Here is a 9,714-nt window from a genome sequence, read left to right as displayed (position 1 = left end):
TGACAATACTAAACCAGGTGGGATTGTGAGAATGAAGGAGGATGTTTTAAGGATAAGATGGATAAGGAGTGTGTAAGCAAGAACATGGCAGAGGGGATTCAATGTGGAAAGATGTGAGGTCTCCACTTCACTGCACATAACAGAAAAGTGGAGTACTTGTTGAAAGGTGAGAAACCAGATGGTGTTGACTTTCCACAGGACCTGGATGTGTTTTTACACAAGGCCAACATGCAGTGCAGCAAGTGATTAAGAGAGTAAATGGTATGTTAACCATTACTTCAAAAGGATTTGAATATAGGAATAGGAAATCTTGTTGCAATTATAATAGGCCTTGCTGAAACTACACTTGGAGTATTGCGTACCGTTTTAGTCTCCTTGCCTTGGCAAGAATATACTTGCTATAGAGGGAACACGGGGAAGATTCACTAGACAGGAGCTGCAGGTTTGCTGTATGAGGAGAGATTTGAGTAGCCTGGAACTGTTTTCTATTAAGTGTAAAATAATGAGGGAAGATCTCATTGAAAAATGTGAAATTATTAAAGAGCTTTACCAGATAGATGCTGAGATGTTTCCCCTGACTGAAGAGTTTCAGACCAGGGGGCACAGTTTCAGAATGAGGGGTAGGCTGTTCAGGGCTGAGATGAACAGAAACTTCTTTGGAGGGTGGTGTACCTTTGAAATTCTCTACCCTGGATGACTAGATTCCTGGACATTAAGGGGATCAAGGGTTAAGAGCTTGGTGCTGGAACATTGTGCTGAGATAGAAGATCAGCCATAATCTTCGTGAACGGTAGAGAAGGTTTGAAGAGCCTGATGACTCCTGTTTCTTACATCAAAATACTCTCCACTCAGCTACAGCTCTGAGAAGCTCGACATCCAAGACAAAGCAGCACCCAGTTATCAACAGAAAACCATGGCTGTATTATCTACAAAATGCACTGCTGTTGTACCTAGGCTACTCTGACAGCTCCTCCCAAACCTGCATAGTCGGGCTGGAGGTGTAAGGAAGCTGGCATGGTGGCTTCTGGAGAGGGACTAAGTGATCCAGAGGACAGGAGTAGTTTATGAGAAGGCTGGGTGTGGATGCAGATGGAGACAGTGCATGCTTTGTCAAGCCATGCCAACCAAATGCGGAGGGAGCAGGAGTGGTGGTTAGTGGAGTTGGGTAGAGGAGTGTGTGTGGAGAGGAGGATGAGTGGTTTGTAGGTGGAGTGCGAATGGGTGTGCAGTAGAAGAAAGGGGAGGTTGGGGTAGAAGAAGGACTGCAGGTGAACAGGGATTGGGGTAGTGGGTTGTAGGGGAGTGTAGAGAGCAGAGGGAGTGGTAAATGTAGGGATTAGGAATAGAGGGAGGGGTACTGAATGTAAAGGTAGGGTATGAGGTGTAGAAAGGTGTGTGGGGCAGTAGGATGAGCAGGGGGAGTGGGGTGGATGGAGGGGACTGGGGAACGGAGGCAGATGGGAAAGGAGGCATTGGTGTGGAGGGAGGGGAGTGTGGTAGGTAGAGGGAGAGGTAGACAGAAGGAGATACGGAGATAGAGGGAGGGGGAGTGGGCAGGGTAGAGATGGTAGAGGCATGGGGAAAGTTAAGGACAGGAGAAATGTGGTGGAGGTTGCAGGATAGGAGATGTGGTGGGTAGATTGAGAGAGAGGGATGGGGTAGTGCAAGGCAAGGAGGGGAGGGATGAGAATAGAGAGGGACGTGGGGGTAGAAAGAACGCAGTTCAGGCAGGGTGTAGAGGAAAGGGATTGTGAGGTATAGAAGGCCAAATAGGAGGGGATGTGGGGAATGGAAAGAGTATGGGATTAGGTGGGTGAGCAGGGGGAGTGGAGAAGATGGAAATCAGTGTGGGGGTGTAAAGAAGGGGGTTTGAACTAGAAAGAGGGAAGATGGGAAGTAGATAATAGGGTGCAGAGGAAGGGGGAATGTGCAAGGTGGAGCAGGATGGTGTGAGGGGGTTGTTTGGTGGGTAGGAGGAGGATTATGTGGGGGTAGAAGATGGGGAGGTGCATAGAAAGGGAGACAAGGGAGTATAGGTGGGGGGTTAGTTTGAGGCAGATGGGGAGGGTAGAAGGGACTGCAGAGGGTGGACAGGAGAGGCTAATGTAGAGGGAGAGTGAGTGGGGGATTGGGGAATAGAGGGAAGGGGAGTGAAGGTAGAGGAAGGAGACTGGAGGTTAACAGGTGTGGATGGAGAGTGTGTGAGGGTAGGAGGGTGAGTAGAGAGTAGTTGGAAGGGGGGTATTTGGCAGTGGGTAATGTTCAGATACCCAAGACCCAAAATATGATGATTAACTGCAAATGCTTCCATTTTACTCATTCTATCTCATTCTCCTGTTAGGCGATTCTGAAAATGACATTATCCTCAAACCATTGTACGATGTTCTTTGGAGAATCTTTGCTTGGTGATTATTGTTGCTATCGTTCAGTGAGCCAGTTGGAGCACTGCACCTCTGAGTACTGTTCTGGTGTGGGTCTATGAACAACAACATCATAGTTTAGATGGAAACAACTTCCCCTGGATCACTGCACAACCTAGAAATCCAGCTGACTGGTGAGAAAATGTAATCAGTGGTGAGAATGGAATAAAAACTAAATCAATTAGTACTCATTACGCTGTTAGATGGCACCAATGGGAGCATTTACTTTAAGCTGATATGACTTCCCTTATAATGAGAAATCTGTGATGGCCGCTTCAAGTCAATGGTTATATTTTAGGGAAGGCATTTTCATTGTTGATTGAGCAGCTGTGCTAATGGATGTGGTTAAGAACCCTCGATAGCAGCCACTTATCGCATGAGGCAAAGTGCCTTCATCCACACGAGTGTCCATTAACTTTAGCTCCTTGGACCTACTAACAAGTATCCTTCTTTGGTCTCATTGTGGAACCCATTCAACAAAGAGATTTCAGCACTTTTCCTCATGGTCCATTAATTGTACAGTGCCAAGTTCTGAGACACTAGGTGAGAGAGCTTTGTGGGGCCCAGGGCAGCTGAGTGCTTGACCAAGATATTGCTGCCAATCACCTGACGTTTCATGTGAGGTCACGTTCCTTGGCCTTTCTGCAATGCTAAACCTCATCTCTATCCTCATTTGAAAGTTAAGTTTATTGAAGAGAACAAAAGCTGGATCTTATTTTTGTTTGACCTTTGTTGTCTGATCGATGCTAATCATTGGATGAAGTGGCATTCTTAACGAAGGAGCCTTTCACAAAGTGCTGGGTGAGTCTCGGGTGGATTGAGTGGGTGAACCTCTGAGCAATCAAAGTCTCACTGCTGGCCAAATATCACCATGTTCCAGCACAATCTTCATCCTGCTCCTTTTCTTCAAGTTCCTCTTCATCCACATCTCCCTCCCGTGCTGATGCCTCCACTCCTGGCTGGTGTAGCCTGCTGCACTGGGTAAGCTCTCATGGGGTCACAGTCAGCCATCAAGTTCCCATCTGTTCTAATCACATTTTCCAGCTCTCAGCCTACAGCCTTCTATGCCACTGTGTTTCAAGTGCTCATCTAAATATGTTTTAAATGTTGTGAGAGTCTCTGCCTCCACCACCCCCTCAGGCAGTGCAGCCCAGATTCCAACCATCTTCTCGGTAAATAAAAATTCTTCCTCAAATCACTTATAAATCTCCTACCTTAAATCTGTGCTGTCTGCTTATGGACACCTCTGCCAAGGGGAGAAGTTTCTCACTGTCTACCCCATCTATGCCTCTCATAATTTTGTACAGCTCATTCAGGCTCCCCCCCCCCCCCCCCCCCCCCAGCCTTCTCCACTCCAAGGAAAAAAACAGCCTATTCAATCTCTGGAAATGCAATTACATCCATACTTTAGAAAAGCAAACAGAACTGTACACAGTCCTCCAGCCGTGGCCTAACCAATGTTTTATAAAGTTGCACCATAACCTTCTTGGTCTTATGTTCTATGCCCTAGCTAATGAAGGCAGGTATCCCATATACCTTCTTAACCACCTTATCTTCCTGTGCTTTTGCCTCCAGGGGTGGTGGTGGAGAGAAATACAATAGAGGCATTTAAGAGGCTCTTAGATAGGCACATGAATTTGCAAAGAATGGAGGGATATGGACCATGTGCAGGCAGAAGGGACTAGAGTTATTAGTGCTATTAGTTTTAAGATAGTGATGGAAAAGGATAGGACAGGTCCACTGGAGCAGGGCTAATTTTGGGGGAATTAGGCAGGATTTAGCAGAGGTCGATTAGGCGAGCCTGTTTGAAGGGAAAGGAACAAATGGCAAGTAGAGGCTTTTAAGAGTGTGATATCAAGAGTCCGGGAGCAGCATGTTCCTGTTTGGGTGAAGGGTAAACCTGGCAAGTTTAGGGAACCTTGACTGGCGAGAGATATTGAGGCTCTGGTCAAGAAAAGGTTTACGTAAATTTTTTGGATTGAATAAATTTAACTTGTCAAGTTCCATTCAATCTAATTTTTTCTTTCATCCATCCAGAGTTGACTCAGCTTTTTCCATACGGAAAAGGAAGGGAACAGTATGTTTTCGTGATTTATTCATTGATAACTGTTTTTCATCTTTTGAACAATTGTCTAACAAATACAATTTGCCTAGATCACACTTTTTTCGATATTTGCAGATTAGAAATTCTTTAAAAGCTACTATACCCTCTTTTCCCACACCTTTCAAAACTGAAATTACAGAAAAAATTTTAGGTCTTAATCCTTATCAGAAGGGCTTGATAGCAATAATCTATGATTTAATTATGAAAATACGTCCAGAATCACTGGACAAAATTAAGAATGAATGGGAAACCGAACTCCAGACATCTTTACCTACAGAGACATGGAAGAAAATTCTTCATTTAGTTAAGACATCTTCAATGTGTGCCAGACACTCTTTGATACAGTTTAAGGTAGTTCACAGGACCCATATGTCCAAAGATAAGTTAGCCCATTTTTATCACCATATAAATTCTATATGTGACAGATGTAAATCGAATGTGGCTTCTCTGACACATACGTTTTGGTCCTGTCCCCTTTTGGAAAAATATTGGAAAGACATTTTTAACATTATTTTAAATGTATTGAAGATTGATTTACAACCTCACCCTATCACTGCAATTTTCAGATTATCAAGGATAGAGTCTGGCCATTTATCTGCTTCCGCTAACCGTATGATTGCCTTTGTTACATTAATAGCCAAACGATCCATTTTGCTTAAATGGAAGGATTCAATACCCCCTACTACTTTTCAATGGTTCTCTCAAACTATATCACGTTTAAACTTGGAAAAAATTAGGAGCGGTACTGTCGATCCTTCGCTTAAATTTGAAGATATTTGGAGTCCATTTATTCAATATTTTCACATGATATAGATCCCCTTTCAATAACTTTCCAACTTAGAGGAACGGAGTTGACGACATAATATTGCTCTGTTTCTACTGAGAAATTTCAGTCCAGTCTTTCTTTTTTCTTTGTTTTTTTTAAATGTTGCCATTTGGTTTGGTTGGATATATTGTTTATAATTTTTCTTATTGATTTGGGGATTTTTTTCTTCCTTTTCTTTTATATATATAATAATCTTTTTCTTTCCTTTCTTTTATATTATATTCATTTACTAGGAGATTGTGGGATCTACAGATTTTTTAATATTTTATTGTTCTTTATGATTATCTATGCCACAATTGTTCTCCTGATCTCTTTGTATTACATGTACAAACATTGATGTTATATATCAATTTGAAAACTAATAAAAAGATTGAAAAAGAAAGAAAAGGAAAGAAGCATTATATTGTGTTTAGGAGGGCGGGAACGAGTGAATCCCTTGGTGACTATAAAAAGGTTAAGAATATTCTAATGAGGGACATCAGGAGGACAAAGAGAGGGCATGAGATGGATCTGGCAGGTAAGGTTAAGGAAAATCCCAAGAGGTTCTATAGATATATTAAAAGAGTGGCCAAGGAAAAAGTAGGTCCCTTTAGAGATCAGCAGGGCCGCCTCCATCTTGAGCTGCAGGAGATGGGTGGGATTTTTAACGAGTATTTCTCCTTGGTGTTTAACGAGTATTTCTCCGTAAACACCGAGGAGAAAATCATGGTTGCTCAAGAAATAAGGGGAAACTAGTGGAGAAGTTTTGGAGGAAATTCATATTACCAAGGACGAGGTATTTGCAGCCTTACCAAGTGCATCCTTGGACCTTGTGGGCCAGCAAAGAAGTTATGGAGGCCCTGGCGGAGATATTTGCTTCTTTGTTAGTCACTGGTGAAGTTTCTGAAGACTGGAAGGTGGCTAATGTTGTTCCGTTGTTTAAAAAAGGTACCAAGGACAAGCCAGGGAACTACAGGTCGGTCAGCCTGACATCATTAGTGGGGAAGTTACTGGAGGGAATTCTGAGGGACAGGATCTATCAACATTTGGATAGACAGTCTGATTTGGAGGAGTCAGCATGGCTTTGTGCGTGGAAAATCGTGCTTGACAAACCTTTTAGAGTTTTTTGAAGAGGTAACCAAAAAGATAGATGAGGGTAGGGCAGTGGATATTGTCTGTTTGGACTTTAGTAAGGGCTTTGACAAGGTCCTGCGTGGTAGGCTGATCTAGAAGGTTAGGTCCCATGGAATCCAGGGAGAGCTAGTTCGGTGGATTCAAAATAAGCTCGGAGGTAGGAAGCAGAGGGTGGTGGTTGAAGGTCGTTTCTCAGAATGAAGGCCGGTGACTAGTGGTGTGCCGCAGGGGTCGGTGTTGGGACCCTTGTTATTGATTATTTATATAAATGATTTGGATGTGAATGCACAAAGCTTGATCAGTAAGTTTTGCGGATGCCATGAAATTAGGAGGTGTTGTTGATAGTGAGGAAGGTTATTGTAGATTACAGGGGCATCTTGATCAGTTAGGGAAGTGGGCTGAGGAGTGGCAAATGGATTTCAATACAGATAAGTGTGAGGTGATGCATTTTGGAAAGTCAAACCAGCATAGGACTTATACAGTGAATGGTAGGGTGCTAGGGAGTGAAATGGAACAAAGGGACCAAGGAGTAGAAGTGCATAGTTCGTTGAAAGTGGCGTCACAGGTAGACAGGGTGATGAAAAAGGTGCTTAGCACGCTGGCCTTCATCAGTCAGGGCATTGAGTTTAGGAGTTGGGATATCATGTTGCAGTTGTATGAGTCACTGGTGAGGCCCCATTTAGAGCACTGTGTACAGTTTTGGTCACCCTGTTATAAGAAAGATGCGGTTAAACTGGAAAGAGCGCAGAGAAGATTTACGAGGATGTTACCAGGACTAGAGGACCTGAGTTATAGGGAGATGTTGGCCAGGCTGGGTCTTTATTCCTTGGAACAAAGGAGAATGAGGGGTGATCTTACAGAAAGGTTTAAAATTATGAGAGGCATAGATAAGGTGGACGGTAACAGTCTTTTCCCCAGGGTAGGGGAGTCCAAAACTAGGGGGCATAGACTTAGGGTGAGAGAGGAGAGATTTAAAAGGGGACCTGAGGGACAACATTTTCACACAGAGGGTGGTGAGTGTATGGAACAAGCTGCCAGAGGAAGTGGGTGAGGCAGCTACAACAGTGTCATTTAAGAAGCACTTGGATAGGTACATGGAGGGGTGGGGCTTGAAGGGATACGGACCGAACGCAGGAAATTGGGACTAGCTGGGTGTGTTAGTGGTTGGCATGAACTGGTTGGGCCGAAGGGCCTGTAAATGTGCTGTATTGCTCTATGGCTCTAATGCAATTAGGCATCATTAGCTTAATTAGTTTGGCACAACATCGTGGGCTGAAGGGCTTTTACCTGTGTAGTACTGTTGTGTGTTCTAACAAACGGCAAGGACCCCAGCACTTCTGGACTGGATCATCTTGATGAACAGAACAACACCCTCACCAGTCCTGAAGGCCTACTTGGAAGAATCATTATCACCAATGCTAGTATTAAAAGGCAATCACATAGAATTTACAACAACATTTTTAAAATGTCTACAGGCCATCTCCGGGTTAAGAATGCCCAACTTATGGGCATGCCTTACACATGAACAAACTCCCATAATATTATTAAATTCAAAAGTCTGATGTACGTACATACGTTTCTCCCTATGATTAGCAACACTGGTTTCCTCTCTCTCCACTTTAGTAATTGTTCTTTCTTATCAGTCTTCTGTGCTTTTGATGCCATTCATTACACCACTGTGGAGGCGTGGTTACCACATCGAGGGATTTTTGTGTATTTTCCAATTTGTGGACAACTGTAAAAATGGAACGCGTTTGTTACCCGGGGCAGTCTGTAGTTTTCACATTGCTGTCAAGGCCAGCATTTACTACCTATCACTAATTACCCTTGAAAAGGTGATAGTGAGTTGCTTGCTTGAACTGCTGCAGTCCTTCTGGTGAAGGTGCTCCCACAGTGCCATTTGGAAGGGAGTTCCAGGCTTTAGACAGCGCCAGTGAAGGAATGGTGATAAATTTCCAAGTCAGGATGGACTGCAACTTGGAGGAGAACCTGCAAGTTTCCAGTTGCCCGTCTCCTTTGTGACCCAGGTCATTGAGATGCTATTGGAGTCTGGGTGAATAACCACAGTGCATGTTGTAAATTGTACACACTGCAACCAGCTCACACCAGAGGTGGAGGGAATGAATGTTTAGGGTGGTGGGTGAGATACCAGTCAAATAGGCCATTTTGTCCTGGATGTTTCTAAGTTTCCTGAGAGTTGTTGGCACTGCGCTCAACCAGGCAAATGAACAGTATTCTATCACATTTCTGACTTGTGCCTTGTCAGTGGTGGAAAGCTTTGAGGTTTAGGAGGACACTCATTGCAGGCTACCCAACCTCTGATCAACTCAGTATATACAAGGCTAGTCTGGTTGGATTTCTGGTCAGTGGAAACCACAGGATGTTGGGTGTCAGAATGTTGCATGCGATTCTCAAAATATGCATGCATTTGTGTGTGGAAGGTGCTGGTCAGTGCATGACAGTGATGAAAAGGACAGTGAAAACATGTGCAAAGAGAAGATTTCACTCCCAAGTGTGTGTTAGCAATTAGAAAACTTGTGAATGATCTCCAGTATTCAACCAAGCAGCTAACAGACTTCATAAAATAAAAAAAATACAACATTGTGACTGATGGTGTTCTTTAGGTGCCAAGCCCACTTCCTGACAGATTGCAAATTTATTGCTTTAACTCCTCTGTGTGTTCATATATCGGAAATCCACTTTTTCCTGAAAAGATGTAATGTTGTGGCCAGACCTTAGCACTGTGTCCAACAGGCAACAGAGGTCCCAAATGTGTATCTCACTGGATCCCCAGGGAGTTTAATTTTCTGATCAGTCTGCCATGGGGGATATTGTCAAATGCTTTCCTAAACCCACAAAAAGTGCATCAAATTGCTGCCTTTTGAACCCTGCTTATTATCTCCTCAAAAGATTCAAATCAGTCAGGCACATCTTCCATCCTGACTGCCCTTGATTAAACTGTGCTTTTCTAAATGAAAATTTATATTGTCCCTCAGAATCTTTTTTCATTAATTTCCCTCTACTAATATTTTTCTGACTTGGCCATAAATAGTCAATTCCTTTCTTCCTTTTTAAACGATGATAAAGCCTCCAGTCCTCCAGCACTACATCTGCAGCAAAGAGCTTCGGAAAATTATGCTCAGAGCCTCCAATGCTTCTTTTACGAGTTTAGGTTTGATTATGTCCCAGCATTTTATCCACTTTTAAACATACAAGACTCCTTAATTTTTCTCTCTCTTACCATTTCCAAT

Source organism: Pristis pectinata, chromosome 18 (genome assembly GCF_009764475.1).
Source record: "Pristis pectinata isolate sPriPec2 chromosome 18, sPriPec2.1.pri, whole genome shotgun sequence".
NCBI lineage: Eukaryota > Metazoa > Chordata > Chondrichthyes > Rhinopristiformes > Pristidae > Pristis > Pristis pectinata.
The sequence above is the reverse complement of the archived record's forward strand: the minus strand, read 5'-3'. Positions refer to the sequence as shown.